This window comes from Oncorhynchus clarkii, chromosome 27 (assembly GCF_045791955.1).
Source record: "Oncorhynchus clarkii lewisi isolate Uvic-CL-2024 chromosome 27, UVic_Ocla_1.0, whole genome shotgun sequence".
Taxonomy (NCBI): domain Eukaryota; kingdom Metazoa; phylum Chordata; class Actinopteri; order Salmoniformes; family Salmonidae; genus Oncorhynchus; species Oncorhynchus clarkii.
The window spans coordinates 25,391,697-25,417,172 of record NC_092173.1 but is presented as its reverse complement, the minus strand read 5'-3'; the positions used below and the strand labels follow the sequence as shown (position 1 = coordinate 25,417,172).

Below are 25,476 nucleotides of genomic sequence, written 5' to 3'. Positions count from 1 at the left end.
TTACTGAATATGTATTCACATCAACAGCATTGTGCTTACTGAATATGTATTCACATCAACAGCATTGTGCTTACTGAATATGTATTCACATCAACAGCATTGTGCTTACTGAATATGTATTCACATCAACAGCATTGCGCTTACTGAATATGTATTCACATCAACAGCATTGTGCTTACTGAATATGTATTCACATCAACAGCATTGCGCTTACTGAATATGTATTCACATCAACAGCATTGTGCTTACTGAATATGTATTCACATCAACAGCATTGTGCTTACTGAATATGTATTCACATCAACAGCATTGCGCTTACTGAATATGTATTCACATCAACAGCATTGTGCTTACTGAATATGTATTCACATCAACAGCATTGTGCTTACTGAATATGTATTCACATCAACAGCATTGTGCTTACTGAATATGTATTCACATCAACAGCATTGCGCTTACTGAATATGTATTCACATCAACAGCATTGTGCTTACTGAATATGTATTCACATCAACAGCATTGTGCTTACTGAATATGTATTCACATCAACAGCATTGTGCTTACTGAATATGTATTCACATCAACAGCATTGTGCTTACTGAATATGTATTCACATCAACAGCATTGTGCTTACTGAATATGTATTCACATCAACAGCATTGTGCTTACTGAATATGTATTCACATCAACAGCATTGCGCTTACTGAATATGTATTCACATCAACAGCATTGTGCTTACTGAATATGTATTCACATCAACAGCATTGTGCTTACTGAATATGTATTCACATCAACAGCATTGCGCTTACTGAATATGTATTCACATCAACAGCATTGTGCTTACTGAATATGTATTCACATCAACAGCATTGCGCTTACTGAATATGTATTCACATCAACAGCATTGTGCTTACTGAATATGTATTCACATCAAGCAGCATTGTATTCACATCAACAGCATTGTGCTTACTGAATATGTATTCACATCAACAGCATTGCTTACTGAATATGTATTCACATCAACAGCATTGTGCTTACTGAATATGTATTCACATCAACAGCATTGTGCTTACTGAATATGTATTCACATCAACAGCATTGTGCTTACTGAATATGTATTCACATCAACAGCATTGTGCTTACTGAATATGTATTCACATCAACAGCATTGCGCTTACTGAATATGTATTCACATCAACAGCATTGTGCTTACTGAATATGTATTCACATCAACAGCATTGTGCTTACTGAATATGTATTCACATCAACAGCATTGTGCTTACTGAATATGTATTCACATCAACAGCATTGCGCTTACTGAATATGTATTCACATCAACAGCATTGTCAACAGCATTGTGCTTACTGAATATGTATTCACATCAACAGCATTGTGCTTACTGAATATGTATTCACATCAACAGCATTGTGCTTACTGAATATGTATTCACATCAACAGCATTGTGCTTACTGAATATGTATTCACATCAACAGCATTGTCAACAGCACTTACTGAATATGTATTCACATCAACAGCATTGTGCTTACTGAATATGTATTCACATCAACAGCATTGCGCTTACTGAATATGTATTCACATCAACAGCATTGTAGCTTACTGAATATGTATTCACATCAACAGCATTGTGCTTACTGAATATGTATTCACATCAACAGCATTGCGCTTACTGAATATGTATTCACATCAACAGCATTGTGCTTACTGAATATGTATTCACATCAACAGCATTGTACTTACTGAATATGTATTCACATCAACAGCATTGTGCTTACTGAATATGTATTCACATCAACAGCATTGTGCTTACTGAATATGTATTCACATCAACAGCATTGTACTTACTGAATATGTATTCACATCAACAGCATTGTACTTACTGAATATGTATTCACATCAACAGCATTGTACTTACTGAATATGTATTCACATCAACAGCATTGCGCTTACTGAATATGTATTCACATCAACAGCATTGTGCTTACTGAATATGTATTCACATCAACAGCATTGTGCTTACTGAATATGTATTCACATCAACAGCATTGTGCTTACTGAATATGTATTCACATCAACAGCATTGCGCTTACTGAATATGTATTCACATCAACAGCATTGTGCTTACTGAATATGTATTCACATCAACAGCATTGTGCTTACTGAATATGTATTCACATCAACAGCATTGCACTTACTGAATATGTATTCACATCAACAGCATTGTGCTTACTGAATATGTATTCACATCAACAGCATTGTACTTACTGAATATGTATTCACATCAACAGCATTGTGCTTACTGAATATGTATTCACATCAACAGCATTGTACTTACTGAATATGTATTCACATCAACAGCATTGTGCTTACTGAATATGTATTCACATCAACAGCATTGTGCTTACTGAATATGTATTCACATCAACAGCATTGTACTTACTGAATATGTATTCACATCAACAGCATTGTGCTTACTGAATATGTATTCACATCAACAGCATTGTGCTTACTGAATATGTATTCACATCAACAGCATTGTGCTTACTGAATATGTATTCACATCAACAGCATTGTGCTTTTGTTTATGTACACATTGTTTTGTATTTGTTTATAGTGCTGGATGACAGAAATAAGTGTTTTTGGTGTGTGTGTGTGTGTGTGTGTGTGTGTGTGTGTGTGTGTGTGTGTGTGTGTGTGTGTGTGTGCGCCTGCGTGAGTGCATGCATGCGTGCGTGCGGTGTATATTTGGAAGTGTGTATGTGTGATGTCTCAGTTGAGTGCAACAGGGTGATAGAGAAAGAGAGAGAGAGAAAGAGAAAGAGACTGAGTGGGATTGAGAGGAAGAGTTAGAGGGTCCCCTACAAGCCAGCGACCGCTAGTAGTTCAGAGTCTAACAGGGCCAATCAGCCTCAGAGTGTCAGATAATGAGGGTTGCTGGGGCCTCTCCTCCCCTCTCCTCCTCTCCTCCTGTTATCAGCCAGACCATACTTCTGCTGAATCAGGCAGGCGGTGGGTGTGAAGTAGGTTATTAGGGGACAGATTAGGTCATCCTTTACCTGCCTTACCTCCATCTGATCCCACCTCTTTCACCAACGGTCCGGCAGTCACTCATAGCGATATGATCCTAATTTTCACAAAGGAACCCAAAAAGGCTGGGCTGTCTCCTGAGGCCTTGGTGTTTCAGCTCTCTCTCTCTCTCCTTCACGCCACTGCTCCTCTCACCACACACCCTGCCGAGCGCAGCCGCCCAGCAACTTACAATTTTCCCATTATCATATTTGACTTCCACCTCTTCCACTCGTCTGAGTGGCCCATTTTATCCGGCGAGCAGTGCACTTAAGGAGGAGTTTACAACCTCTTTGGCTTCCACAGCGCCGGACACAGACATCAAATAAAGCCTGAGATGTCTCACAAGTGCACGCATCGGAGAGTTGACCACCAGACAAAGCATGTTGTGGCTCAGAGAGGTCTAAGTCTGCTTTACCCTGCCTAGAAATATACAACAGCGCACTGCCACATAATCATAATCAAAGTGTTCTACAGGCAGCAGAGTTAGTTGCTCATGTAACATAAACCTCCAACATGTCCCAGCTACACTGGGAGGGAATCAGCCTAGGCAGCCCCAGAGATCACAGCATTTGAATAAATCGAGTTGAAGGCACCTTTTTCACCAGCGGAAGAGATTAAAATTGTGAAATGTGTAAACGTCTTTTAAGAAGCTGGGGCCTGGCGATAAAGCATGATGTGCTGCTACTAAGGGAGAAGAGGAGGCGAGGCGAGAGGAGAGGAGGGAAACATGGACTTTGGCAAATGTGGTCTCTTCAGGATGTTCTGGGCTGGGTTACCTTCACTTTGACTGCTCATCTTTTCTGCTGCAGCCTGTAAGCCTTCAATTAAATGACGGCTACCTTTTTCAAGTCACTAATCCTCTTAACTCAGTGTCTGCACCCTTTGCCATACGCAAAGAACCCTGCATGGCAAAGAGAAGAACATTTTGGAGAGTAGAGTCAGTCCTCTCTGCCCCCTCTCTCTCTCTCAACGTTGCCATACCTTATGGGGTTCACCAAGTGGGGGCCCCCACAGGCCCCCAGGCTGTTGGGGCAACAGCAAGATCAAAGGTCAAAGATGAAGGGTCAGGGTCAGCTACACCGCTCCTCCCATCCCCTAAGTCTTAGCTTTACTTTGCCTCTGTTCTTGAACCTAAAAAGCATTTCCAAAGAACATTGGAATACATAACATAATGTAGCTGCATTTTTTTTTGCTATTATTTCTTATTCAGGAAGCATTATGAATTTGAGATGTCGGAAATTGAACCATACTTCCTCAAATCTACCAAAAGGGAACTGAAACATTTAGCAATGGTAAATTTCCCTTCCCAAATGGGTTAAATTGCAGAGTGTTGGAAATTGTGGGGAAAGCAATTTTAGGGGGAGAACAAAGTGCAAAAGCCCCAAAAAGCCTTCATCATTTAGGTTTAGATTCGACTCTCATCTTTTTCCATTTAGTATATGCAGAGAGTTAGGCAGGAGGCAGGCAGATGGGGAGGCAGGGGTTTGGGGGCCGTAATGGAAAGACAGGAGCTTGAGACAGAAATACCGGTCGCAGGTCAAAGAGGACAGAAGAGGATTCACAGAACTCTCAGACCTTCAGATGACCCCCACAGTTCTGTCACAATACTACCATAGTCATCCTACATTTACTACACTATACTACCATAGTCATCCTACATTTACTACACAATACTACCATAGTTATCCTACATTTACTACACAATACTACCACAGTCATCCTAGATGTACTACACAATACTACCATAGTCATCCTACATTTACTACACAATACTGCCATAGTCATCCTACATTTACTACACAATACTACCATAGCCATCCTACATTTACTACACAATACTACCGTAGCCATCCTACATTTACTGCACAATACTACCATAGTCATCCTACATTTACTACACAATACTACCATAGTCATCCTACATTTACTACACAATACTACCATAGTCATCCTACATTTACTACACAATACTACCATAGTCATCCTACATTTACTACACAATACTACAAATCTGCCCTACCAAGCAAAAAGGCAGTAAGTGTTCATAGTGTGGAACTGAGAAAAATTGCTTTTCTTTACCTTGGTTGAACAGTAACTTTATGCAGTTACTGCTAACATGACCCCCCGTTTTCTCCAAACACAATACAATATAGGCAGGATACTTGTCCACATGAATAAGAATGTATTTAACATAGCAAAAATGACATTAACTAATTTTCAACCAAATGAGCAGTTACTGCCTTTTTGCTTGGTAGGGCAGCATAGTCATCCTGCATTTACTACACTATACTACCATAGTCATCCTACATTTACTACACAATACTACCGTAGTCATCCTACATTTACTACACAATACTACCGTAGTCATCCTACATTTACTACACAATACTACCATAGGCATCCTACATTTACTACACGATACTACCGTAGTCATCCTACATTTACTACACAATACTACCATAGTCATCCTACATTTACTACACACTACTGCCAAAGTCATCCTAAATTGACTACACAATACTACCGTAGTCATCCTACATTTACTACACAATACTACCATAGTCATCCTACATTTACTACATAATACTACCATAGTCATCCTACATTTACTACACAATACTGCCATAGTCATCCTACATTTACTACACAATACTACCATAGTCATCCTACATTTACTACACAATACTACCATAGTCATCCTACATTTACTACACAATACTACCATAGGCATCCTACATTTACTACATAATACTACCATAGTCATCCTACATTTACTACACAATACTGCCATAGTCATCCTACATTTACTACACAATACTACCATAGTCATCCTACATTTACTACACAATACTGCCATAGTCATCCTACATTTACTACACAATACTACCATAGTCATCCTACATTTACTACATAATACTACCATAGTCATAAAAAACATTTTATGTACTGTACTATAGGAAAGATGCAAGCTGAAAATCTATGGTAATTCAAATTAGCTCCACATGTAACCAGACTAAACATTTACGTTACAACATAAAACAGTGATTTGTGTTTACGTTAATTGTGGTTTTGTTTGTGTCGCTACCCGTCACGTAAATACATGTTTTCCCACACTGACTCATAGAGCACCCATGGAGAGCTGCCTTTCAGTGGCCTTATTGATTGATGTTGTGTACAATGCCTCTTTAAGAGAGGGGGTGTTCCCTCTATAATCAGACTACGTTAACTATTGATTGGCTAGTGGCAGGCAAACAGGGGAGGACACAGTCACAGAGTCATGGACAATTAATGTTCTCTCCATAGGTCTCTCTCACTCTGTCTTGCTCTCTCTCCCCCTCTCTCACTCTGGCTTGCTCTCTCTCTCTCCCCCCACCCCTCTCTCTCAGGCAATTAAATTCTATTCAAACTGGTTTATTGACATGGTAAATATGTATCTACACTTCCAAGGTGTGGAGGACCATGCATTATTAGTAAAAACACAAAACTCCGGATTGTGATTACACACCAAAAAAAACTGCTCTAAACAATAGTGTCTCCCACTGTCACTAACTAGCTGGTAAAATGAGATGGACACTGACATGTCGTGTTGTGATGTACAACACACAAACACACCCACGCACCATGTCCACCCACGCACACAAACAAATCCACGCACCATGTCCACCCACCCACACAAACAAATCCACGCACCATGTCCACCCACGCACACAAACAAATCCACGCACCATGTCCACCCACCCACACAAACACACCCACGCACCATGTCCACCCACGCACACAAACAAATCCACGCACCATGTCCACCCACCCACACAAACAAATCCACGCACCATGTCCACCCACCCACACAAACAAATCCACGCACCATGTCCACCCACCCACACAAACAAATCCACGCACCATGTCCACCCACGCACACAAACAAATCCACGCACCATGTCCACCCACCCACATGCACACAAACACACCCACGCACCATGTCCACCCACGCACACAAACAAATCCACGCACCATGTCCACCCACGCACACAAACAAATCCACGCACCATGTCCACCCACCCACACACACACAAACACACCCACGCACCATGTCCACCCACCCACCCACACGCACACAAACACACCCACGCACCATGTCCACCCACCCACCCACACGCACACAAACACACCCACGCACCATGTCCACCCACACGCACACAAACACACCCACGCACCATGTCCACCCATGCACACAAACACACCCACGCACCATGTCCACCCATGCACACAAACACACCCACTCGCACCATGTCCACCCACGCACACAAACACCCACACGCTCAAACACACCCATGCACCATGTCCACCCACGCACACAAACACACCCACGCACCATGTCCACCCACGCTCACAAACACACCCACGCACCATGTCCACCCACCCACCCACCCACCCACACGCACACAAACACACCCACGCACCATGTCCACCCATGCACACAAACACACCCATACACCATGTCCACCCACCCACCCACCAACACGCACACAAACACACCCACTCGCACCATGTCCACCCACGCACAAAAACACCCACACGCTCAATAAAACACCCACGCACCATGTCCGCCCACACGCACACAAACACCCACACGCTCACAAACACACCCACGCACCATGTCCACCCAAGCACACAAACACACCCACGCACCATGTCCACCCACGCTCACAAACACACCCACGCACCATGTCCACCCACCCACATGCACACAAACACACCCACGCACCATGTCCACCCACCCACCCACACGCACACAAATTCACCCACACACCATGTCCACCCACCCACACGCACACAAACACACCCACGTACCATGTTCACCCACCCACCCACATGCACACAAACACATCCACGCACCATGTCCACCCACCCACCCACACGCACAAAAACACACCCACTCGCACCATGTCCACCCACGCACACAAACACCCACACGCTCACAAACACACCCACGCACCATGTCCACCCACCCACGCACACAAACACACCGACTATGTCCACGCACACAAACACACCCACGTACACAAACACACCCACTCGCACCATGTCCACGCACACCAACACACCCACTCGCACCAAGTCCACCCACGCACACAAATACACCTACACACCATGTCCACCCACGCACACAAATACACCTACACACCATGTCCACCCACATGTACACAAACACATACGTAGCAAAAATAAGAAAATCCAAGGAAATCAAGTCTCCTCATTCAACACAGAACAATGAAAATGGGCTGGTAATGACAATAAGGGCTCTGTAATTACCAATCTTTAGCAAAGAGAAAAGCCATTATCTGTCAATATCCTCTGAGCCCGCCCGCCCGCCTCAGAATAGCAAGCCTGGTTGCAACACAATAATTTACTGGACAATTTTACACTGCTCCTGTATCCTTTTCAATCAAATATCCAATATTAACACCAAGAAATCATTTATTCTGCTTTATTACAAATGCAACCCTCCTTTTCTGATAAATCAGCCACTAAGGCTAGAATAATTCACAGTGGAAATCAAGCATATTTTCTTTGAGGCAGAATTACAATCAAAAATAGTAATTATTTCAAAGTTCTTGTTCTGTGGAACAGAGCCAGAGCGACAGAGACAGAGACAGAGACAGAGAGAAAGAGAGAGAGAGAGAGAGAGAGAGAGAGAGAGAGAGAAAGAATGAGAGATAGAGAGAGAGAGCGAGAGAGATAGAGAGATAGAGAGAAAAAGAGAGAAAAAGAGAGAAAAAGAGAAAAAAAAAGAGAGAGAGAGACTAGTATCACTTTGTCTAGCTGCCTATCACTCTGTTCTTGTGTTCTAACTTAGTTGTGGTAGAAACTATTGCCTCTTGTCAAGATATCATGGTACACAATACATAACAGAAATACAGTGAGAAGGGAGTTTCAATTATTTAGTTAGATTCTGACAGTTAGATTTTAGATGTTCTGATCATGGAGACAATGCTGATACCCCTGTGAAGTTGTCCATTTCTATGTTTGGTACCAAAACTAGTAACATCTATTGTCACGTACAGTAGTGTACTGTCATGACTTGTCTGCCATGCTGGCATACAGCACCTCCAAACCTCCTTCCTCTCATTAGAATACACACAGAAACCACATATGCCTCAATGCGCCGCTACATCAATTAGCAGCAATTAACACTGGCTCGCGGAGCACCTGTGTAGCGTTAGTATCTGGGCCATGTTAACAGGAGTGTGTGGTGTGGTGTAACACAGAGATGCCCCAGGTGGACCCTGTCAGCCCCCAGTTGGCCCATGTCTCAGCCTGTCTCTCTGAGACAGGACCAGCCACCAGACAGGTGAGCACAGAACTCTGGTGTACGGGACATTCATTGATATTTGTTTTAGGTGGCCTATGCAGTATGATGAAGATGGATTGATTGATGCATTTTGAACTGATCATGGCCATTCTATTTCCTTCTAGATCTATAGCTGTCACTTTTATTTCTAGATCCTCCATCCAGCCAAGCAGCAGTCAGTCCACATTATTATTATTTTTCACGACTAGCACAGAACTCTAGAAAGGCCAGAATCTGTGTTTAGTGGAGGGAGACAGGAGGGAAGGGTGTGGGGTGTGGGGCAGGCAGGACTAGATGAAAGAAACAGCTGTATACAAATGACAGCCATGCAGCACACCCCTCCACTGCCTCCTGTGGTGGAGTGCCCTGTGCGGTCATCAAACCGCTTCAAAGAGGAATGCAGGCAAGTGCCACAGAATCCTCAAAGAGCCAGCCTCTGTCACACAGCCACAACCCCCCCCCCCCCCCCCCCCGCACACACACACACACACATACATTAGAGAGACAATGAGAATGAGAGAGAGACAGAGTGTGAGAGAGAGTGTGTGTGTTGGAGGGAGTGTGTGTGTGAGAGAGAGTGTGTGAGAGGGAGTGTGTGAGAGAGAGAGTGTGTGTGAGAGAGAGTGAGAGAAAGACAGAGAGGGCTGGCTTCATGATGAATTGCATGTATAGCCAACATTATAGACAAGGGTTGGTTAGATCTATGCAGTCCATATAGGGAAGTGTATGTGTGTACATATATGTAAGTGTTTGTGTGTGTATGGTGAGTGACTCACGAGCGAGCGTCCTGTATCTTCTCATTTATGGGTCTTGCAGGGAGATCTCAGAAAACACAATTTATGGTGCATTGCATTTGGTTGGAGTTTTACAAAGGAACAGCCATATACATCAAACAAACATAACCTGTCAATATAATAGGTTTGTATCCTATCAACCAGTTTCCTCAGACCATAGCTGCAGTGACCTTTTAGACCCTTCTCCTCTGCACACTGTACCTGTGACAAGTGTCATACAGCAAGACGACAGTGTGAAAATGCTAAATGGTGCCAACAAAGGACTTGGCGCCAGCATACTGCAGAGTACACTGTACAAGTGAATACACACCAATACACTGTAACTAGGAAGGGTATGAGTGTATGAACAGAAGACTGTGTGTGTGTGTGTGTGTGTGTGTGTGTGTGTGTGTGTGTGTGTGTGTGTGTGTGTGTGTGTGTGTGTGTGTGTGTGTGTGTGTGTGTGTGTGTGTGTGTGTGTGTGCGTGCATGCATGGAAGAGTGTGTCATGGAGGTCTCAGTTGGAGATCATGGGTGCTCAGTGTGTGACTTGGGGGGTGGAAGGGGGTGCCTGTATGGAGGGTAGAGGGAGGAATGGTGGGGTGTGTGTGTGGGGGGGGTGGTGTTACCAGGAGAAGGGATCACACCTCCATGCCAGCCCCCCCATAGTAATTACACACTCCAGTGGCTGGACTGGGAGGGAAATTGAAGGCCTGGGCAAGGGAGGCCCCAGCTGCCTCTCCCTCCCTCCCCATCAGCGGAGTGGTGATTGAACCTGGCTAACAAACACACGGCATACACACGGCACAGACGCACACACGGCACACAGACAACACACATGACACACACACACACGGCACACTCTGATACACACACACACATACTGAATCCTCAGAGGAAATGCTGCTTTGTGTCGCGGTAATGAGATTCTCACACACCCTGCCTTATTTACCAGCCCAGATGGGTGAGGACGACGGAGGGAGGGAGGAAGAGAGAGAAAGCGGGAGAGAGAGGAAGGGAGGGAAAGAGGAAGAGATGGAGGATGAGGGGAAGAAGAAGGGGCAGGCCATAGCCAGCCAGCTTCACTCCACAATTATATAAATAAATAAAAATATCCACCCCACTGCCTAGAGAGACAGATCAGCTGGCCTGGGCTGAAGGAGTGAGGGGTGGATAGAATGTTTCCTAAAATAGGCATATTTTGGCTGTGGGTGGGACCTTTTCTCATTCATTTGTTAATAGGACAAGGGAGAAGGTAATATTGATCAAAAGTATAAAACTATACGCAGCCAAGCATGTCTGGGCCCTGTGTCGCCCTTGTCCTCCTTGGCACGGCGGGGGAGGGACAGTCGCCAGCGAGTCATGGGACTTGTACACAATTAAACACATCAGCGTGGGGTAACCCACCACACCTGCAGGGGGTGAGGACAGCAGCACCTCGGACAGACCAGGCACACAAACACACAAACACACACATACACCAGACAGGGGTGGGGACAGGATAATTAAGAAGATACCTTGAGAAGGGGACCAAAGTCTAGCTAAGACCTCAATTTCCACTCCATACACAGTAGCAACATGAAGAAAATACATATAGATAACACGAACACATGATGAAAATGTATTACATAATAATAACTTATTAATTACTTTTTTATTTCTTTGGAATTCATCAAAACATGCACTTGTTCTGTACCAGGTAGTTACAATTGTATTTCTTTGAATTAGCCGAATGTACCCATTGTTACCGCATCATTTCCTACCAGGAAACAGAGAAAATGGCACCGTTAAAAGAAGTGCTACTGACAACGTTATACAAATGTTCATGAAAACAGGTGTCATAGTTGTTGGACTAAAGCAGTAGTTTGTCAGACAGTGCTTGCTTTATTTAGCAACCAATCTCACAAGAAGTGCTATTCTTATTTGCGTTAGACGGAATTACCTTGATTATGTACCAAAAAAGTCAATTAAATGAACTGTGAAAGGCTATTTATTTTAACCCCAGAATGTGTTAGCTTTTTCTTTAATAGGCATTATAGGAAAAAACTGAATAGCAAAATTGGCAGGAGAACAAAGAAAGAAGCATTGACGTTACTGTGAGCAGCTGAGTCACACTGCCATCATGTGGTCAAATAGAAGTACTGCACAACTGCAAACCAACATGGGTACCATTACTGTGTAAACCAGTATTTCTATATTAATTCGTAGGGGACACCTTGGAGCACACATTTTTGTGCTATCCCTGCTATATCACACCTCACTAGCTAATCAACCAGTCACCAAAAAATGTGCATGTCTGAGGTTTTGGACTTCAATAAAATCCCTCCCTATTCTTGAGTGTTGAGTATAATCCACTCTTACAGAATACACATCTTTATTACTAGAGTGCAACAAATTGATTTCTCCTCCACATGTCACTTCATACGCCTGTTGGGTTGAGTAGGGCTACCCACTCTGTTGCCAAGTATACAGTAGGAGCAACTTCAGTCTGAAGAAACCCTCTATTTTAACTACAGTCAGACTGACAGCCACGCACTCAGAGACTCAAACACACAAACACACCCACCCACACGCACACACACATCACGCACGCACACACACACACAAAGATAGAGGGAGTGATATGCGAGTGAGAAAAAGACAATGTGATTGCCTTTGATAGACTGTGGGATTCTTTCTGTCTCATTGAGTTTGAATATTTTCCCAGATCAAATTAAGAGTAATTACACAAGACCATCTCATGTAGAATGAGGGAGTGGCCAAGAATGTTTCACTGAATTGTAAACATCTCACTGAGAAAAGACGTCAATTCGATGTTGTTCAACGTAATCTCTTTTAAATGACGTGGAAACAACGTTGATTCAACCAGTGTGTGCCCAGTGGGAGATGTCATATTGGCAATGCAGTCACTTTCTTCACACATAGCTACAGTTGAAGTCGGAAGTTTACATACACTTAGGTTGGAGTCATTAAAACTTGTTTTTTAACCACTCCACAAATTTCTTGTTAACCAACTATAGTTTTGGCAAGTCGGTTAGGACATCTACTTTGTGCATGACACAAGTCATTTTCCAACAATTGTTTACAGACAGATTATTTCACTTATAATTCACTGTATCACAATTCCAGTGGGTCAGAAGTTTACATACACTAAGTTGACTGTGCCTTTAAACATCTTGGAAAATTCCAGAAAATTATGTCATGGCCTGTGGATGTATTTCAAGGCCTACTTTTCAACTCAGTGCCTCCTTGCTTGACAACATGGGAAAATAAGCCAAGACCTTCAGAAAACAAATTGTAGACCTCCACAAGTCTGGTTCATCCACAAGTTTGGTTCATCCTCCAAAAGTTTGGTTCATCCATCCAAGTCTGGTGAATCCTAAGCAAGTTTAAACACCATGGGACCACGCAGACGTCATACCGCTCAGGAAGGAGACACGTTCTGTCTCCTAGAGATGAACATACTTTGGTGCGAAAAGTCCAAATCAATCCCAGAACAAGAGCAAAGGACCTTGTGAAGATGCTGGAGGAAACAGGTACAAAAGTATCTACATGCATCTGCATGAACCCTGGCTAACAAGTTGAATCAGCAATGCAAAATTGGGTTTAATTATTTATTTACTAAATACCTAACTAATCACACAGAATTACACATACACATATTTAAATCATAACTTGATTACAAATTACGTCATAAAGGAAAAAGTCCCTAGCGGGTGGAACAGATATGACAGCTGGTTACACAAAAGAAAAGGGGCTGGGTTTGAGTGAAAGAGCGGGAAGACTGAGGAACAAAGGGCAAAGCTGTGCTATCGTAAATACAGTATATTTTGCATTCTAAATTACCGCCCATTTGGAAAAGGAAAATGCAGGTAGGTAGGTTGGTGATGGAAGGCCGTGTTGTGCAACCGAGTCCTTTGTCCTATGAAGAATGTCTCTAGTTGTCAATTGGATACGTTGAAGTAACGTCGTTGTGTGATAGAAGGGATACTCTGTCTGTTCCTTCCTAACCCTCATTTGCAGCGGCTGTTGTTAACTCAATGGCTAGGAGGTATCACTTCTGTAGTGAATAAGAGTTCAAAGTTCATACCATTCGCAACCAAAGCTCACGCTGATGTTGGCTTCGTTCTGTAGTTATTATTTGAACCATTCTGACATCGGACCGTCGTCCCCACATCCTCGGAACAGGAGGTTATATTGTCGTCAAGGGCTTATATAGGGAGGGCGTGTTTGAAAAGTTTTATAGCCCATGTCCCTTCACAGGGGTGGGCCACTGATTGAGCAGAGCCCTATTTTATGAAAACCCAAATCTCACATTTTAGAAGCTAAAATCACATTTCATCCCATCACAAATATTTTCATATTCAAACATTTAAAATAAACAACAATTTCATGTGAATCCGATAACTCTGATGTGTAAACTTTCCACTGTAGAGTTTGTCATCTTATCATTGATAAGAATGTTTCAGATGACAACTGAACTGACATCATATTCATTAAGTACCACCGCATATGTTCAATTGGTCGGATTACCAGAATATTGTTCATTTCCCCCCACCTTCTGATGTTCCCAGAATCTCTATGTTAACCAAAGGGGTTTGCAAATGTAACATCAGTAGGGTAGAGAGAGGAAAAAGGGGAGAAGAGGTATTTATGACTGTCATAAACCTCCCCCCAGGCCAACGTCATGACATGATCCCAATTGACCTAAAACAGGGAATTTTTACTCTGATGAAATGTCAGGAATTGTGAAAAACTGAGTTTAAATGTATTTGGCTAAGGTGTATGTAAACTTCCGACTTCAACTGTATAAGCTTTGGCTCTGTCGTATGCTCTCAAGGCCTGTCACAGCTTTCTTCTGTTGAAAGAGAGGCGGACCAAAACGCAGCGTGGTTATTGTGATACATCTTTAATAAAGATGAAAATAGAACAATATACAAAAAACAAGAAACGTGAAAAACCGAAAACAGTCCTATCTGGTGTAACAAACACAAAGACAGGAACAATCACCCACAAAACCCAACACAAAACAGGCTACCTAAATATGGCTCCCAATCAGAGACAATGACTAACACCTGCCTCTGATTGAGAACCATATCAGGCCCAAACACAGAAACAGACAAACAAGACATCCAACATAGAATGCCCACTCAGATCACACCCTGACCAAACAAAACATAGAACATACAAAGCAAACTATGGTCAGGGTGTGACAAGGCCTCTATTGTAAGGTTGGTCTGTGGTCTGTAGTCTGTAGTCTGTGGAGGGGAGGGAGCTGGCCATGGTGCTGAATAAGGACTAAACTTAATGATGTAACTGAGAGTTCAGGTTAGGGATAGAGCTCAAGATCTACACATGCTTCTCCACTGTTGCCATCTTGGAAAGGAGTCACCTAGCCATAAGAAAGCACACAGTCATATTGGCACCACCTGCTACACTAGGAAGAAGCAAAAGTACTCTGAAATCACTGAATTGAATCTCCACATTACTCAACAAGGTTGACTATACGTGTGATAAATCAACCAAATGCTCATCCTAACCAATACCTACACCTCCACACCGGTGAAGGCTGCTGAGTGGAGGACGGCTCATAACAATGGCTGGAATCGAGTCAATGGGATGTTATCAACCACGTGTTTGATGAGTTTGATACCATTCCAGGTGTTATTATGAGCCCTCCCCAACTCAGCAGCCTCCACTGTTCAGCATTATAGGCCTATATGACATAATGTGAGCAGCAGCAGACATTGGCTAACTGCCACCTCTGAAACAGCGGTTGTTGGGTGGCTCTATGGAAATTAGGTTTACTTTACTTCAAGCATGTTAATGTGGCTAATCCCCAGATTACGTGCCCATTTTCAAGGTGCTATTACATCACTGAGTGTGAGGATCACCATAATAACGGCTTCTCGTTTCCACCTAATCCTGCAGCATTTTATTATCAAACCAGGTGGCGGGTGATCGGGAATGATGCGGGCCTTAAGGCTCTTTGTCCTCAACACAAAGGGACGGATCAAAAGTGTAACAGGATGCGTCTTGCTTTCTGAGACACTGAGACATAAGAGCAGTACAAGATGGTAACCTATAAGGCAAAGTCCTGCCACCTTGGGGAGAGCAGTTATGGTTGTATCCCGGGGGTTGGGTGCATCTGAATGTGATGATCTACTGTATCGTCCATGTTCCAACTCTAATCCACTGCTGGTTTCTAGGCAACAGTTGAGGAGGACAGATGGAAAGATGGGTCACTTACACAAAGGTGCATGAACCATGGTGCAGGATTGATAACCCACTGTAGGCCACAGAGATCCTATTAAATTTGATTTATAATATGCCATTCTATGCTGTAGGCCAACATCTCTTTACACACCAGGAATCAGGGGATGGTGTGTGTGCGTGTGTGTTTCATATTAGGAACGGTATAAGTAAACAAACAAGCAAATAGCGCCTATGGAGGCTGGGCGCCAATTGAGGCAATCTGAGATTCAGCACCATGGACAGTATTGATACTCTTGGATGTATAGTGTACAAGTAATAAAGGGATGGGGGCTGGTGAGGTCACGTATGAACTGTTTGTACCACTTACTGTTTTAAGAGACTTCAACGCAGTGGGCATGTATTTGACATCCATTTGATGGATATCATTCAACGACAGATATCCATTTGATATCCATTCATCATTAAATACCGTCTGGCCTCTCAGTCTGGCATGCTTGGAATATGCTGTCTCCGCCAACCAAAAATGTGGTAGTTCCAACATGGGCCACAAATATTAAATATTGAACATGTGATGTGTTTTAACTTTGTTGCATTGGATAAATCATGCACTCTGACGACATTATCTCCGTAAATCGTGTACAGTAGAATAACTATCATTAGTATTATTAAATATTACTTCAGTGAGAATACTCCAATTACAGATGTAGAATCTTAATTTAAAGTATGTAGTGTTTTTGAGGTTTAAAAAGGTTTCGGAAGTTTTCGGTTTCCACTTCCACATTTCAGATTAGATTGTCCTTTATGGAAAATGCATCAACCCCTACAATAATGTCCATTAATTATAATACACATAATAATTCAAATATTTCTGCAGGGTTATTTTCCTGCTGTAGAAAACTGGCTCGAATTAAGATCCTACATCTGTATGACAGATGCAGAGTGTGATAGTGGTGAATGTGAATAGAAGACTCAGTGCACAGATTCCCAGGGTTTTGTACAGAATACAGAAACTCTGAAGGGCAATACCTGTATCTGTAAGGTGTTCCCTTGAACCAGTCTAAAAGATCATCATGAAACCAGAGTCAAATTTAAATAGTCTAGTGGACAGACCATATGGTTCAGGAGAAAATGGCCTTTTTCATTAAACAAAAAATATTTTCAACAATGATGGCATTTAAAGCAACTCTGCAACAATTGAACTATTGACGTAGTCAACTGACACCAGTTCGGCCCCCCAAAATAACCACAAAGATATATAAAAGAGAAAGAAAGTTTAACAATATAAAGGTTTTTCTGTGTTGAAATCATCAGCAACTATATTCACTAGATTGATAGGTTATATTAGGTTCATATTTGACAGTTCTGAGATTGTATTTTTAACATAAGGGCGTCAGGTAGCCGACCGGTTAAGAGTGTTGGACCAGTAACCAAAATTCCAGAGCCTTTATATTTTTATCCTTTTTATTTATCTTACATTTTATTGAGAAATCCCCAGATTCTTGATTACTGGTAAATATCCAAAGTTACTGGGAATGTTCACTCTCTTTGGACAACCCCAATAAGGAATGACTATCAGCTGACCTGAAAAAGTTCAATTTCAACGATAGTAGAGATGATCAGAGGGGCAGAATTTCCACTATGTTTACCAGGGCAGAAGTATGGATAGAGTTTCTCAGTGAAGGTGTAGTCAATGAAAGACCTGGCCTCCACATCACAGAAGGAGACCTGACCCTCTTCATAATTCACAAACACTCCCACCTTCTGTGACTTCTCTCTCGGGGAGAAACATGGACGCAACAGTGCTGTACTCATCTCCATTCCTCAGTGACAGAATCCAGAATTAATTCCCAGTGCTCAATGTAATCTTCCCCTTCCTGTTGATGGACTCTGGCCTTCATATTACAGTTAACCGAACACACTGTTCCCAGGCCGTCATTGAAAATAAGAATTTGTTCTTAACTGACTTGCCTAGTTAAATAAATGTAAATAAAATAAATATAGACTAGTCAGTCTTCCCCTTAACCTCCCACTCATAGTGGAATCTCCCTGAAGAGAAACCCTCCTTTCCCAGGACATAAAAGGAAGTAGTATCAAACCTTGCTGGTTTGTCAGGAAGATCCTGTTTTATATCATCAAGTCTTACTTGTTTCCCATTCTCAGACAGGTAGTTTGCTGTATCAGGGTCCAGAGTCACATCCACTGCATACTGATGCATCCTCTGTTGCTCAGAATCACACAATGACTTATGTAGTCCTGGTTCTCAGAGCCTCCTCCAGCTGATACAGAGCTCTCCTCAGGTTTCCTACACAGAGCTTAGTGTAAATACTGATCTAGTCCATGGTGGGATGAAAGCTACAGAGGGATGCAGAGCTCTGGAGAAGGTGGAAGTGGTTAAGGAGTAACAATAAAATAACCCTACCGATACAGAGTAGCAATTTTATTAGATGTTCAGGAGTCTTATGACCTGGGGGTAGAAGCTGTTAAGAAGCCTTTTGGACCTAGACTTGGCACTCCGGTACCTAGACCACCTTCATGTAGTAAGTCTGGCTTTTCTAAAAATCTGCGCACCAGTTCAGTGAAGGGTTCCATGGTTTTTGCTTTCTCTCTCTCTGTGTATTACTTTCTGAGATCTACTGTGTTTCATTTCTTGAATCTTCTGCAGTCTCTCCCGGATCAGATCCTGGATCAGATGCTGCTCTTCTGCCTATGTCTTCCCCAGCTGAGCCTTCTTCTCTTCCCATAGAGGAACAGTGTTGTGAACTTTGTGGTCTGTCTCAATGCAAAACTGGCACACACATATTTGGTCAGTCCTACAGAACAGCTATAGGAATTTGTTGTGATTCTTACACATCTTGTCTTCTTCCGGGTTGTCCACGGTCAATCAGCGTGTGTCTCTTTAGTGCTGGGGATATCTGATGAGGCTACAGGTGAGTCTCACAGTAAGAGGTCAGACACACCAGTCAGAACTTCCAGGAATGAGCTTCCAGGCCTTGAGCCAGTATCCACTGATGCAGGCCATGCAGAAGTGTCCACATGGAGTTGTGGCTGGTTTAGTAAACACATCCAGAGATAGAGCACAAGAACTGCACTTCAGACTGGGGACTGCTGGTGGTAGCTATATCTAGACAGACCAAAGGTAACCGGCAGCTAGCAAGACCGTAGGAATAAACAAACCCAGCTTTAGAAAAGTGTCAAGGATGGTTTTGTATGTCCTAATACCAACTAATCTGTGTCATGTCTTTACTATCATTAACTGAAGACTGATAGTTTTTATCAAAGATTCTCTGAAATTAGTTACTATGCGATCAACTGATTAATCACGTAACTAATTAACTATGAAATCGGGGTACCAAGGAAAAATATTCAGATTACAAAATTATCATTTCCTAAAATAACTTTTCAGATATTTTATCTGATCAATTAGTCTTCAAATTAATTAACTATTTACTTTACCTCACGTTAGTCTCATTCCAAACGTAGATGCATAGATGACCAGCAGGGTCAAAAAATAATCAGTGGTTGTAGAGGGTACAGCAGATCAACAGCTCAAATGTTTTTCATAGCATTCGGAGGTTGAGACAGCAGTATATACAGTATATAAAGTGGGGCAAAAAAGTATTTAGTCAGCCACCAATTGTGCAAGTTCTCCCACTTAAAAAGATGAGAGAGGCCTGTAATTTTCATCATAGGTACACTTCAACTATGACAGACAAAATGAGAAAAACAAATCCAGAAATCACATTGTAGGATTTTTAATTAATTTATTTGCAAATTATGGTAGAAAATAAGTATTTGGTCAATAACAAAAGTTTATCTCAATACTTTGTTATATACCCTTTGTTGGCAATGACAGAGGTCAAATGTTTTCTGTAAGTCTTCACAAGGTTTTCACACACTGTTGCTGGTATTTTGGCCCATTCCTCCATGCAGATCTCCTCTAGAGCAGTGATATTTTGGGGCTGTTGCTGGGCAACACAGACTTTCAACTCCCTCCAAAGATTTTCTATGGGGTTGAGATCTGGAGACTGGCTAGGCCACTCCAGGACCTTGAAATGCTTCTTACGAAGCCACTCCTTCGTTGCCCGGGCGGTGTGTTTGGGATCATTGTCATGCTGAAAGACCCAGCCACATTTCATCTTCAATGCCCTTGCTGATGGTAGGCTTTGTTACTTTGGTCCCAGCTCCCTGCAAGTCATTCACTAGGTCCCCTCGAGTGGTTCTGGGAGTTTTGCTCAACGTTCTTGTGATCATTTTGACCCCACGGGGTGAGATCTTACGTGGAGCCCCAGATCGAGGGAGATTATCAGTGGTGTTGTATGTCTTCCATTTCCTAATAATAGCTCCCACAGTTGATTTCTTCAAACCAAGCTGCTTACCTATTGCAGATTCAGTCTTCCCAGCCTGGTGCAGGTCTACAATTTTGTTTCTGGTGTCATTTGACAGCTCTTTGGTCTTGACCATAGTGGAGTTTGGAGTGTGACTGTTTGAGGTTGTGGACAGGTGTCTTTTATACTGATAACAAGTTCAAATAGGTGCCATTAATACAGGTAACGAGTGAAGGACAGAGGAGCCTCTTAAAGAAGAAGTTACAGGTCTGTGAGAGCCAGAAATCTTGCTTGTTTGTAGGTGACCACATACTTATTTTCCACCATAATTTGCAAATAAATTCATAAAAAGTCCTACAATGTGATTTTCTGGATTTTTTTTTCTCATTTTGTCTGTCATAGTTAAAGTGAACCTATGATGAAAATTACAGGCACCTCTCATCTTTTTAAGTGGGAGAACTTGCACAATTGGTGGCTGACTAAATACTCTTTTTTGCCCCACTGTATATATCAGTGGAGGTTCCTCAGAGGAGGAAGGGGAGGACCATCCTCCTCAGTGAATTTCATAAAAATGATAAATAAACTATACTAAATACAATCACAGGTCACCAAAAAATTTATTAAAACATGCTATTTTGCAATAAAGGTCGGCAGATCCCTCAACAGCACTCTGTAGGGTAGCACCATGGTGTAGCCGAAGAACAGATAGCTTCCGTTCTCGTCTGGGTACAAGGAATCCAATACAAAACCTAGGAGGCTCATGGTTGTCACCCCCTTCCATAGACTTACACAGTCATTATGACAACATCTCCAATCCATAATCACATCTAGAATCGGCTTTCTATTTCGCAACAAAGCCTCCTTCACACACGCCACCAAACTTACCCCAGTTAAAATGACTGTTCTAGCGATCCTTGACTTCGGCGATGTCATCTACAAAATAGCTTCCAATACTCTACTCAGCAAACTGGAAGCAGTCTTTCACAGTGCCATCCGTTTTGTTTACCAAAGCCCCTTGTACCACCCACCACAGTGACCTGTATGCTCTCATTGGCTGGCCCTCGCTTCATATTCATCGCAAAACCCACTGGCTCCAGGTCATCTATAAGTCTTTGCTAGGTAAAGCCCAGCTTTATCTCAGCTCACTGGTCACCATAGCAGCACCCACCCGTAGCACGCGCTCCAGCAGGTATATTTCACTGGTCACCCCCAAAGCCAACATCTCCTTCGGCCGCCTTTCCTTCCCGTTCTCTGCTGCCAACGACTGGAACGAACTGCAAAAATCGCTTAAACTGGAGACTCATGTCTCCCTCACTGGCTATAAGCACCAGCTGTCAGAGCAGCTCACAGATCACTGCACCTGTACATAGCTCATCTATAAATAGCTCATCCAACTACCTCATCCCCATACTGTTATTTTTATTTTTTATTTTGCTCCTTTGCACCCCAGTATCTCTACTTGCACTCATCTTCTGCACATCTATCACGCCAGTGTTTAATTGTTAAATTGTAATTATTTCACCACTATGGCCTATTTATTACCTTACCCCCCTTGTCTTACCTCATTTGTACACATTGCATATAGACTTTTTCTATTGTATTATTGACTGTATGTTTGTTTGTTCCATGTGTAACTCTGTTGTTGTTTGTGTCGCACTGCTTTGCTTTATCTTCGCCAGGTCGCAATTGTAAATGAGAACTTGTTCTCAACTAGCCTACCTGGTTATATAAAGGTGAAATAAAACATAAATAAAAACAATATATATTTTCCACCATCACCAAAGGGCTATCCAAGTAATTACAACTGTCCTCAAAGAGCAAGTAACTGTAAGGGTTTTCTTGGTGAGAAGGAGAGTCGGACCAAAATGCAGCGTGTAGATTGCGATCCATGTTTATTCAATAAACTAAACACGAATCTAAATACAAACACTACAACACAATAAACGTAACGAAAACCGAAACAGCCTATACTAGTGTAAACTAACACAGAATAAGGACATCAAGACACTAAGGACAATCACCCACGACAAACTCAAAGAATATGGCTGCCTAAATATGGTTCCCAATCAGAGACAACGATAAACACCTGCCTCTGATTGAGAACCACTCCAGACAGCCATAGACTTTGCTAGATAACCCCACTAGCTACAATCCCAATACATACACACCAAAACCTCAGGACAAAACACACCACAATACAAAAAACCCGATGCCACACCCTGGCCTGACCCAATGCATGAAGAAAAACAAAAATACCTCGACCAGGGCGTGACAGAACCCCCCCCCCCCCCCCTAAGGTGCGGACTCCCGAACACACCTCAAAACAATAGGGAGGGTCCGGGTGGGCGTCTGTCCATGGTGGCGGCTCCGGCGCGGGACGTGGAACCCACTCAGTCAATGTCTTAGTCCCCTCTCCTCGCGTCCCTGGATAGTCCACCCTCGCCGCCGACCATGGCCTAGTAGTCCTCACCCAGAAACCCACTGGACTGAGGAGCAGATCGGGACTGAAGGACAGCTCGGGACTGAGGCAGCTCGGGACTGAGGGGAAGCTCGGGAGTGAGAGAAAGCTCGGGAGGGAGAGAAAGCTCGGGAGTGAGAGAAAGCTCGGGAGTGAGAGAAAGCTCGGGAGTGAGAGAAAGCTCGGGAGTGAGAGAAAGCTCAGGCAGGTAGGTAGATCTACCAGATCCTGGCTGGCTGGTGGTTTTAGCAGATCCTGGCTGACTGGCGGATCTGGCGGATCCTGGCCGACTGGCGGATCCCGGCCGACTGGCGGATCCCGGCCGACTGGCGGATCCCGGCCGACTGGCAGATCCTGGCAGATCCCGGCTGACTGGCGGATCCGGAAAAGTCTGGTTGACTGGCAGATCCTTAAGAGCCTGGTTGACTGGCAGATCCGGAAGAGCCTGGTTGACTGGCAGATCCGGAAGAGCCTGGTTGACTGGCAGATCCGGAAGAGCCTGGTTGACTGGCAGATCCGGAAGAGCCTGGTTGACTGGCAGATCCGGAAGAGCCTGGTTGACTGGCAGATCCGGAAGAGCCTGGTTGACTGGCAGATCCGGAAGAGCCTGGTTGACTGGCAGATCCGGAAGAGCCTGGTTGACTGGCAGATCCGGAAGAGCCTGGTTGACTGGCAGATCCGGAAGAGCCTGGTTGACTGGCAGATCCGGAAGAGCCTGGCTGACTGGCAGATCCGGAAGAGCCTGGCTGACTGGCAGATCCGGAAGAGCCTGGCTGACTGGCAGATCCGGAAGAGTCTGGCTGACTGGCAGATCCGGAAGAGTCTGGCTGACTGGCAGATCCGGAAGAGTCTGGCTGACTGGCAGATCCGGAAGAGTCTGGCTGACTGGCAGATCCGGAAGAGTCTGGCTGACAGGCAGATCCGGAAGAGTCTGGCTGACTGGCAGATCCGGAAGAGTCTGGCTGACTGGCAGATCCGGAAGAGTCTGGCTGACTGGCAGATCCGGAAGAGTCTGGCTGACTGGCAGATCCGGAAGAGTCTGGCTGACTGGCAGATCCGGAAGAGTCTGGCTGACTGGCAGATCCGGAAGAGTCTGGCTGACTGGCAGATCCGGAAGAGTCTGGCTGACTGGCGGATCCGGAAGAGTCTGGCTGACTGGCAGATCCGGAAGAGTCTGGCTGACTGGCGGATCCGGAAGAGTCTGGCTGACTGGCGGATCTGGAAGAGTCTGGCTGACTGGCGGATCTGGAAGAGTCTGGCTGACTGGCGGATCTGGAAGAGTCTGGCTGACTGGCGGATCTGGAAGAGTCTGGCTGACTGGCGGATCCTGACAGACTGAAAGATCTGGCTGCTTCATACAGTCTGGCGGCTCTGGCTGCTCCATGCTGACTGACGGCTCTGGCTGCTCCATGTAGGCTGACAGCTCTGGCGGCTTCTTACAGACTGGCAGCTCTGGCTGCTCCGTGCAGAATGGCAGCTCCTTGCAGACTGGCAGCTCCTTACAGACTGGCAGCTCCTTACAGACTGGCAGCTCCTTGCAGACTGGCAGCTCCTTGCAGACTGGCAGCTCCTTGCAGACTGGCAGCTCGGGCTGCTTCATGCAGACTGAGAGCTCGGGCTGCTCCATGCAGACTGACAGCTCGGGCTGCTCCATGCAGACTGACAGCTCGGGCTGCTCCATGCAGACTGACAGCTCGGGCTGCTCCATGCAGACTGACAGCTCGGGCTGCTCCATGCAGACTGACAGCTCAGGCTGCTCCATGCAGACTGACAGCTCAGGCTGCTCCATGCAGACTGACAGCTCTGGCTGCTCCATGCAGACTGACAGCTCTGGCTGCTCCATGCAGACTGACAGCTCTGGCTGCTCCATGCAGACTGACATCTCTGGCTGCTCCATGCAGACTGACAGCTCTGGCTGCTCCATGCAGACTGGCAGCTCTGGCTGCTCCATGCAGGCTGGCAGCTCTGGCTGCTCCATGCAGGCTGGCAGCTCTGGCTGCTCCATGCAGGCTGGCAGCTCTGGCTGCTCCATGCAGGCTGGCAGCTCTGGCTGCTCCATGCAGGCTGGCAGCTCTGGCTGCTCCATGCAGGCTGGCAGCTCTGGCTGCTCCATGCAGGCTGGCAGCTCTGGCTGCTCCATGCAGGCTGGCAGCTCTGGCTTCTCCATGCAGGCTGGCAGCTCTGGCTGCTCTATGCAGGCTGGCAGCTCTGGCTGCGCTGAACAGGCGGGAGACTCCGGCAGCGCAGGAGAGGAGAAAGGCTCTG

At 44.3% G+C, this 25,476-nt stretch overlaps 1 pseudogene; it reads right to left on the bottom strand.

The window, feature by feature from the left end:
- Nucleotides 1–18,000: 18,000 nt before the first annotated feature.
- On the bottom strand, nt 18,001–24,892 carry LOC139385744 (erythroid membrane-associated protein-like; annotated as a pseudogene).
- Between the last annotated feature and the right edge of the window lie 584 nt (nt 24,893–25,476).